The sequence below is a fragment of the Eufriesea mexicana genome, unplaced genomic scaffold, assembly GCF_001483705.2.
Source record: "Eufriesea mexicana isolate 0111107269 unplaced genomic scaffold, ASM148370v2 scaffold10415, whole genome shotgun sequence".
Taxonomy (NCBI): domain Eukaryota; kingdom Metazoa; phylum Arthropoda; class Insecta; order Hymenoptera; family Apidae; genus Eufriesea; species Eufriesea mexicana.
The window spans coordinates 1-10,179 of NW_016918071.1; positions in this window are offsets into that span (position 1 = coordinate 1).

The window sequence follows — 10,179 nt, forward strand, 5'->3', positions numbered from 1 at the left end:
CTCATGCATAAGATATTGCAAATTTATAGTTGTTCTATCAAAAGTTATTATTGATTTCATTCAAAAAGGAAGGTAATTATATATATTTATTTCTTTTATGCATTTGACCCCTTTGGTAATTCTGGATAAATTAATTCCTTTTTTAATTAATTATTTTGTAATAATTATTGCACTGATACCAAAGGCATTGATCGCTCGACAATAATTATTATCCTGTATACAATCAATTCATAAATTCCATGTACACATTATAAAGAATATCCTTGAGCATCTTCTCGTACATTTTCGTTCACATTGTACTTCTAGTTTTGTCCATCATTTAATATTTTCTCAAAAGATCATGATCGTTGGTACGAAATCACGTACCCCTTTAATTAATTATGAATAACAAATTAATTAGCATCAAATTATTCTCGGAAATGACAAAAGAATGTTGCCTATAGTTTCAGCTTTGCGATGCAAGTATAAAAATTTATCAATTAATTACTGAAACTCAGGATTTGTTAATTTTTCACTGTCGGATTAATTTATTAGAATAATAACCGATTCAAATTTTACCGCTTGCGATCAGCGCCATCTATGATTTGGGCTCAAAAATCAAGAAAGTGATAGGAATACAGAATAGGCGAGGAGGTCGTCGCAGTGCTTGTCACGTGACAGGCAAGGACAGAGTGGGGATAGAAATGGATAGAAGGGCTCCGATAGAGAAAAGTTAATAAATTACTCAATTTTCGTAATTAATTTATGAACTTTTATAATTTCACTGCAAAGCTGGAACTTCGGGCAACATTCCTATATAACCCTTGTAAAGAATTTAACGCTAAATTGTAAGTTATTAATTATCGTTTGATGGCATCTATGATTTCGTAACGACGACCATCGCGACCTTCCGTGAAAATATTTAATACTAAACAAAACTAGAATCAAAATGTGATCAAAAGTTATATGAGAAGATTCGCAAGAACATTGTTTTTATAATGAGTGCATAAAGTTTCATAAATTAATTGCGTAAAGGATAGTAATCACTTGATAGAATAATAATTAATAATTAATTAATTAGGGATAAATTTATATCGAAAGTTATATTGGAAAGTTCCTGAAAGATCTGCCTTTACGATGCATTTATAAAAGTTCATAAATTAATCACTTGTATTGAGTAATTAATTAATTTTCTAATAAAAATTGAAAAAGGAACAGCCAGCGCTACCTATAATTTTGTACTGGAACTAACGGAACATAAGCTTCCGGGTATAGATCATAGGTGGCCCTGAATGTTCCTTTTTGAATTTTTGTTAGAAAATTAATTAATTACTCAATTCCAGCGATTAATTTATGAACTTTTATAAATGCATCGTAAAGGCAGATCTTTCAGGAACTTTCCAATATAACTGGTTTCGTTTAGTATTAAATATTTTCACGGAAGATTGTAATGGTCGTCGTTACGAAATCATAGACGCCATCAAACAAAAATTAATAACTAACAATTTAGAGTTAAATTCTTTACGAAAATTATATAAGAATGCAGCTTGAAGTTCCAGCTTTGCAACGAAGTTATGAAAGTTCATAAATTAATTACAAAAATTGAGTAATTAATAATTTTTCACTGCCGGAGCCATTCTATCCTTTTCTATCCCCTCTCTGTCATTGTCTGTCACGTGACCAGCTCATCGACGACCTCCTTGCCTATTCTATATTCCCATTACTTTCTGGATTTTTGAGCCCAAATCATAGATGGCGCTGATCGCAGGCGGTAAAATTTGTATTTATTCGGCAGTATAAAATTAATAAATTCCCAAGTTTCTGTAATTAATTCATGAACATTTATAGCTACACAGCTAAGTTGGAATTATAAGCAACATTCTCATAGAATATTTGATTTAATAATTAGTTAGTAGTAAATACGATTGCTACGGAAAACTGTTTTTCTTGCTTAATATTCTTATTATTTTGTAATAAATATATACTAACGTAAGAAAGCGTAGAAAATTAATTTTTTTATTAAGAAATTTTATTTACAATTGTTTATTTACAATGTTTTTATAGGCGAAAAATTAATACAAAATAAAAAATAGATTGAAAAAGAACTACCAATATGGACGGAAGTCGAACCCTGGTCGTCGTTCATAGGAATTGAGTCCAGTAATGAATGGAGTAATTTTCACTTGAAAATTACTGGAATTAAATGCATATTTAAAGGTGTAATCAAACTTTAATCATAAATATCTCAAAAATTATTGAGTAGTTGCGGCTATAATGATATATATTCTTGAACTGCATGACGAAATCTATAAACTTGTAAGGTTTCAACTAAATTGGTGACCCGAAGGACTTGCACTCTCCTTGTCAGTTGATATAATCTATGTGTTGGCGCTTATCATGGTGGTTAATATTAATTTATATATCATTTTAGAGTGTTTGAATATATAATCCAACAATGAGGTAAAAATAAAAAACACCAAATATATCATTAATACATGTAGAAGTATGATTGTTATAAAGTATAAAACACGAAATAAAAAAAGTAAAATATAAAATATAGAATATAGGATATAGAATATAAAATATAGAAAATAAGATATAGAACATAGAATATAAAATAAAAAATATGAAGCATAAAATTTTTAATCCTAAGAAAATATTCTGTATTTAAAATTAAATAAAGTTTATTCGAATTGAACAATTTAGCAATGCAAAGTGAATTTGGAGTTATACTTTTTATGAAAAACATTTATTTAGTTCGAATACTTTACCCTTAAAATTTTTAGTTAAATTTTATGCTATAACTCCGGAACTTTCGCACGATTTGTATCATCTGAAAGAGTATAAAACGAGTTCTTTATACAAGATGGTCCTCGCCATAGAACAAGTTATAGTCCTTTCATGATTCCTATTAGTGAAAAATGGCAGAGAAAAAATATAAATAGCTTAAACAAAACTATGTATTTGACAATGCACATGTGTTTTATAGTTGTACCATTTTCCAGAAGAAAAAGTATATTTTCTTTGCATTAGTCAAATCCTATAATCATTCTGTGTAAAAAAAGGTCAGAAAGTAAACTGATCGAAAAATAATTTATTTATAAGCTATTTTAAACAAATATTTGTGTTAATCCGTATTAAGGAAGATGGAATAGTAATTCGTGGAATATTCTTGGGAATTTTTTAGAATTTATTTATAGTTTTTTAAAGAAATAAAATTTATTTAATACCTTAATATAAAAAGTAAGGAATTTAATAGGGTTCTATGAAAATATAGACTACTAAATTAACTCACAGCAACAAAAGTTTGAAATTATTTTCTTAAATTATCCGTAAATATTTAAACATTCTTCAAATATTCTGTAGGGAATTATATTCAAAACAATTACTATACCAGTTACGAAATTAACTTAATTAACTTAAAGAGATACTCAAACAATGATCTCTTATTTTTTCTGTGCAATGTATTTCTATTTTTTAGATATTTTATCATATAAAAAAAAATGTATGAATATATTTCAGTTTTTAAATAATCTCACAGAAAATGATGAAAATAAAAATGATTCAAGATGAAATTATATAGGAAATCTTGCTATAGAATATTTCAACATTTGTAATAAAAATTCTTTCTTCAAATAAATCTTTATTAAATATAAAAAATAATTTATTAAAATCAAGATTCCTTAAGAAAAATATTTCATTAGGTGTAGAAAAAGTGTAATTTTATTTACAATCTGCAACAGTATTTCCGGCTGACAATTAAATATTTTAACATATGAAATATATATATACAAATAATAGTGTATGTATTTGTAACATATAATACTGGAAATATTAAACTACTTATTAGTTTATTTGCATTATTACTCAGAAGACAATTGGGTTCAGAATGACAGTAAATAAAATGCATATTCAACTGTGATTCTTACAAGTTTCAACACAATAAAAGTTACTGAATTTAATGAAACATTTTTTCTGCGCTTCATATCGATATTATGAGTCATAACTTATGACTTGAAATAAATTATAACTATGACAAAATAATATTAAAAGTACTGCAATGAATATTTAGAAACTGTGTCGAAAAGTTTGATATCCAAAAATTGCAACGATTACCGAATCAATACATACGAATGTAGTATACCTATAGAATAATTAAAAATTCGAAATTTGTTTTTTTTTCATAAAAACAATAAATAATTCACGAATTAATCGCTTTTTGGCCACTCTATGATAACATTTTTTTAAGCATAATAACGAAGAGAGTTCGTTTATGTGCGAAAAATATACATGTTTTCAATTTAAAATAAGATGATATAACTATACCATGTACACATAAATTTGAAAATAAAAAGAAATATGGTTTTAAAATATAGTTTCTTTTTGAATCATTCGCATATCTTTTCATTACAACTAAAAGAGAGGAATTGCTGGTCGCAAGTAAATAAATTATCCCATACACAATGCTCTATTAAAAAAATTACAGTGATTAAAAAATTGTTGAAATATTTATGAACTGCGAATAGAAATGTATAATACATTGCCAGGAAATTCGAAATTTGGACCATTTTTGGTGCATTTTGATATTCTATTGTGGCCAAAAATAATAAACAGAGAAACATTTTGCCAATTATACATTTCCAATTAAAATTATTTTCCACCTTCTCTCTCCAAAACTGGAAATAGAAAGACATACTCAGAGTTCATGGCAAATTTATATACTTATTTAAATACAGATGTAGCGTCCTACGGTATCGAATCCCTTCGATTTCCAAGAACGCTTATCACGCGCCAATTTAATATTGCGTGACTAGTTGAAATAATAAGGATCCAGAATGTGTGTGGTCAAAGAGAGTGTTTATTTAGAGAAAAGTGTAGAATAGTTATATTGTGACGTTAACGGAGTACCGTTTCGAATACGCGTTTGTATGTGCAATTTAGATGTTTGAAGGATTGGTGCCGAAGGACGAACTGACTCGTCGATTTTGCTGTATCGTCCTGTCCTGTCTCGTCATGTTCGGTCCGGAGTTTTGTCTAGTTTAGTTCTGATTGGGTAAAATAGATGTTGGTGGTGGAAAGGTAAAGAGTTTTAATTGGACAGAGGGTGTGACATAAGGACCTTTGGCTAAGGAGTAGGAAACTGTCAAGGAGCCGATTTCTGATGGTCGATGACGTGATTTATAAGTGCCGTCCGTCCGTCGCTTGTTGGGTCTGTCACAAGTGGGTCCCATCTGTCGCGAATTGAGGAACATCGAACCTCCAGAATTGCAGTCGCGGTATAAAATATAAAATAGACCGTTAGGTCTGGCAAAAGTGTAAGCCTTAGAATAAAATTATGTTATAAACACGCTCTCCGGGACGGAACAACAGAATTTGAAACAAATCCGACGTGAGTAATTCTACGTGTATTTGAAATGGAGTACTTTCCTTAGAAGAGACTAATCTGGCATAATACTCAATAATATTATTTAACAACTAAGCCCTATGCCATTTCCGTTCGCTATAAATTCCGTCCATTCATATGCAAACTATGTTCCCGAAAATTCTCGAAGAAGGTAGCAATTGTTCGTCGTAAAGTCAGGGATTATCGTTTGCAAGATCTCCATAATCGCGGGAGTTTCGAATCTGATCCCTTTTCTTTATACGTATCCCCATTCTATCTCGATCCATTTCCTTGATCTTCACTTATCTATTTCTAACTCTTGCTTGAACAGAGACAGTTCGTTTCTATTCCGATCCGTTTTCTCAATCTTCGCTTATCTACAGTTAACTTTCGCCTTAACGTCTCCACAAGATCAGGCTGAGGTGATCCAATGCACTTTTCGAGGTTACCACTTAACCCAACTTTTCTAATCCGACAAACGAGCGGGAAATACAACGAGGTCTGTGTATCGACGTAATCGCACCTACGACGCGGCTTTAAGGAAATTATTAGTAATTTAGTTAGTAATTTAGTAGTAAGTACTAAATAAGTATTAACCCTTTACGCTCGACGATTTTTTGGCTAAAGAAGGGTACGAGTAAAGCTGATGATATTTCTTGAGCAGTAAGTAAGAAATCGTATAATAATTAACACGTAGAATTATTTAATTTAGATACCTCACACACTGTTACGTTATTTTAAATTTGATATATTAATTAATATGGAGCTTCGAAATTTTATCAAATGGCGACTGAAGAGCACCTCTCGAGTGCAAAGGGTTAACTAGTAATTTATTAGTAGAATCTATAGAACTGTTTCAAAAGCATATAAATTATCAATTATTTAGCACAAAAATTATACAGCGGGAGAAACTTTGCAAGGAATCTTCATATGTACGTGTATGATTTTGATTATAATGGAAACAAAGCTATGCGAAAGTTGTTATAGCTTGCTGTTGTGGAAGTAAACTGTGTGTCTAAATTCATTCTTATAAAACTCTTCTCTTTTATTTTAATTATGTAAGAAGTATGGTAAGGGTGATATGAAAGAACGCGGGTTAAAAACTTGAAAGCGTCAATTCTCGAAAAAGGTTTATTTCATACCGTGGCCTTTGCTTAACACGTTAAGTGCCACGCTGATCCCCAGGTACCGGCGTTAGACTTTCTGTTCGGGCCCCGACCGATCCTCAGGGATTGGCCCAGACTAGGACCAAAAGGTGCTAGCTTTTGGTGTTAAATTCTTCGCCATCTTTGGACCTAACCTTTCGGAATTCTTGTTATAACAATTGATAAAGTATCTCCGAGTTTTACGAACACTTCGTCCGCCACTAATGGCCCACTTGACGCTCGAGTTTGGGCCTGAACGGAACGGCAAGCAAAACGAGCTAGGCACGTGTCAACTGCTTCAATGTCTCTAAAACTACTAACTACTAAGAACTACTGATGACTCCTCACGTGTGGAGGTTTCGCCTTTCCGGACTTTCACTCTCGATTGTTTATAGAACGATCGAGAGTTTATGCAATAGATATAGATTTATCTCGATCTGTTTGTCAGCGGTCGATGAGGCCCGTCTGTCAGCGACTAGCAAGATAGGTTCGTCAGATATTTTCTTACAGTGCATACGTAACGAATAATGTACGAGCTCTTAAAATTTAACATTTTCTTTCTAAAGCATTCCATATGTAGTTCCTTGAAAATGTACATTTATTAACCCTTTGCACTTGAAAGGCGCCTCTCAGTCGCCATTTAATCAGATTCTAAAGATGGATGTTAATTCATATATTAACGATGCATGGAACATCGAAACAAAATAATTTTATACGATTTCTTATTTGCCGTTTTAAAAATATCGTCGACTTTATGCAAGAAAGTCTTCGAATTACTATTTTTCTGTAACGAAAAAGTCGCCGAGTGCAAAGGGTTAATAGTCTTGCAACGTAATAATGACTAACCCTTGTATATTAAAATATATGATAATAATAATAGTAACGATGATAATAATAATAATAATGAAAGTAACGATGATGATATTCACAAATAGAACAATGAAACACAATAGATCTGACCTAACACTAATAGACAAACAAATTAAAATAATTTATACTCCAGATTAGCCGCAGAGAAAAAATCAGAAAGTATACACTATTATGAACAGAAGTAGAGCAACTTTGGGAAATGGAGACTGTATATGTATATCGTTCCAATTATAGTCTCAACAGCTGGAATTGTGCCACATACGCTGCATGAGAGCCTAAATAAGTTACAAATCAGCCCACATACGTACACGTACTTAACACATGCCATATTGTACGTAAGCTCACTAACGTTGACACGAATAGCAATAAAATATAAATTGCACGTATAGATAATAAAAAGGTAAATAGATCCGTGGGTCAGTACACCCAGATACAATCTGAGAGGATAATAAAATAGTAACAATGATGACAATATTAATAATAATGATACCGATAATAATAATCACAATAATAATAAAATGGAAAAGAAGAAATGACAATTCAAGAATTGATATCAAAATGATTCTTTTATTTCACGTTACGAATAAAATTCCACGAAGAATTTTGTGACAAATTGTGGTTAATCGTTCTTCAATCTCGCAGAGAAGAATGGTACGAAATATAATCTCTACTTTTATATTTATGGTTTACGTCAAGCTCAACTACAGCTTAGTTTTACCTCTGGTGCATTTTCTACTTAAGTTAACATCTCGAAACGGCAATGCATGTGGTACTCCGACTTATCTTCCTGATCTGTGGATGCCTCCTTTGGTATGTGTGCCATATGTCACCATTTCTTACGAGTAATTAAATCTTCATATTTTCTCTACATTACACAACTACGTCAAGCAAGGGATTGAATTTTTGCAAGTACCCATTTGAATTATGTCGACCATTTTATACGCAATTTCGAAACTTTTACGTTCTCACGTGAAACCTTATATACATTATTTCTAAAACATCGAGAATATGAATAGTAATGAAAATTTCAATCTAATTTTTAGAGCATTTCTAACAAAAACTTGCCGAGTAAGTTATTAAGAAATTATTTCCATAAAAATATATTTCGATGTATTTTATGACATTTCTTTAAATTTATGGACGAGTGTCGGAATTATCGATCTCGTGGTTCACCCTGGTGTGATTTAAGTCTTTGTTTGATCGCTTTCCGGTACATCTGCTTCTTACTCACAGTTATACGGGTTGGTTCCGTTATCTAACGGCCAGGTAACAACTATCGGCGTAAATGACTTTTTGTGAAACTGACTAAAAGCTGATAGGTATTTTTATGATCACGTGTATATTTCTGTACGAATTTAGTTATAATCTATGTCGTTTCATGTTGAATGGTGAATAATATATATTTCATGTAATTAGAATATAGTTCAGAGCAGAAGAATATATGTGCCTGAGATTATGAAAATGGTCTAAGTCACTTATATTTGCTTCTAAAATATTAAAAGCTTCGATCTTTAAATACGTCATAAATTATAAAATTAATTGCGATAAAACTCAAACTATAACTAAAAACTCAATCTAGCGATTCAATTCTTCACTATTTTATAGAAAATAAATATATTTTATCGTAATATAAATGAATGCAACACGAAATAAATAATAAAATCGTTCCTCTTAAGTCGATGACTTAGACCACTTTCATAATTATAGGCACATATATTTTATATAATTAGAATATAGAATAGAGCAGTAGAACATACATTTTATGTAATTAGAATGTAGAATAGGTAATAGTAAAATATAGATTTCGTGTAACATATAGAGTACATACGTATAAGTAGAATACGTACTTTATGTAACTAAAATATAGAATAAGTAACAGTAAAAAAAAAAAAAAGGTATGAGTAGAATATACATTTTATATAATTAGAATATAGTATAAGTAATAGTAAAATATAGATTTCGTGTAAAATATAAAATATATACTTAGCAATAGAATATAAATTTTACTATAGAATATAGAAAAAATAAAAGTATACAGCTTTAGTAGAACACATGCAGAATAAGCAATGATAGAATATACAGAAATTTTATATAAAATATAGAGAGAGTAGGAGAGAAATATAAGCCTTATATAGATTACAAAATAAATTAGAGTCCAGTATGAATTTTATGTACAATATAGAATAAAATAGATTTTAAAGTATAGATTATTTTATGCAACAGAGAATAAATAAGAATAAAATATAGATTTTATGCAGAATATAGAACAAATAAGAATGCAACATAGGATTCACAACAGATAAATAAGAGTAAAATGGAAATTTTGTGTAAAATTTTAAGTATACAGCAATAGAATATAGAATAAAAAATAGTGCGTTTTCCAATTTAATTCTTCTGAATTTTTTTTTTTTTTTTGTTAAATAATTCCCAAAATAATGTAATTCTCTTTTTTTATTTATGGCTTTTCATTCAATGCATTAATTAAATATTTTTGTCACTGCTTGTTATGTATATATTACTCTAATCGCAGAAGCGAACGAATGACATTAAATATTAACAATGCTGTGAGAAGTAAGTTCTGGAATAAAATGGTCTTGCAATCAATTCTTTGAAAATGAAATTCGACCATTGACGTTTACCTTTTAACGTCGTGAATAAAAAAGAAAAAAACAGAAAGTAGATTTTGCAAAAAAAATATCGAAAACGTTAGAGATTAAAAACTGTAACATTGGAAAAGGTTGGCAATCGATTGCAATATATGCGTTTCTGAATGCAATAGTTCAAAAGCGATATTTTGGTACA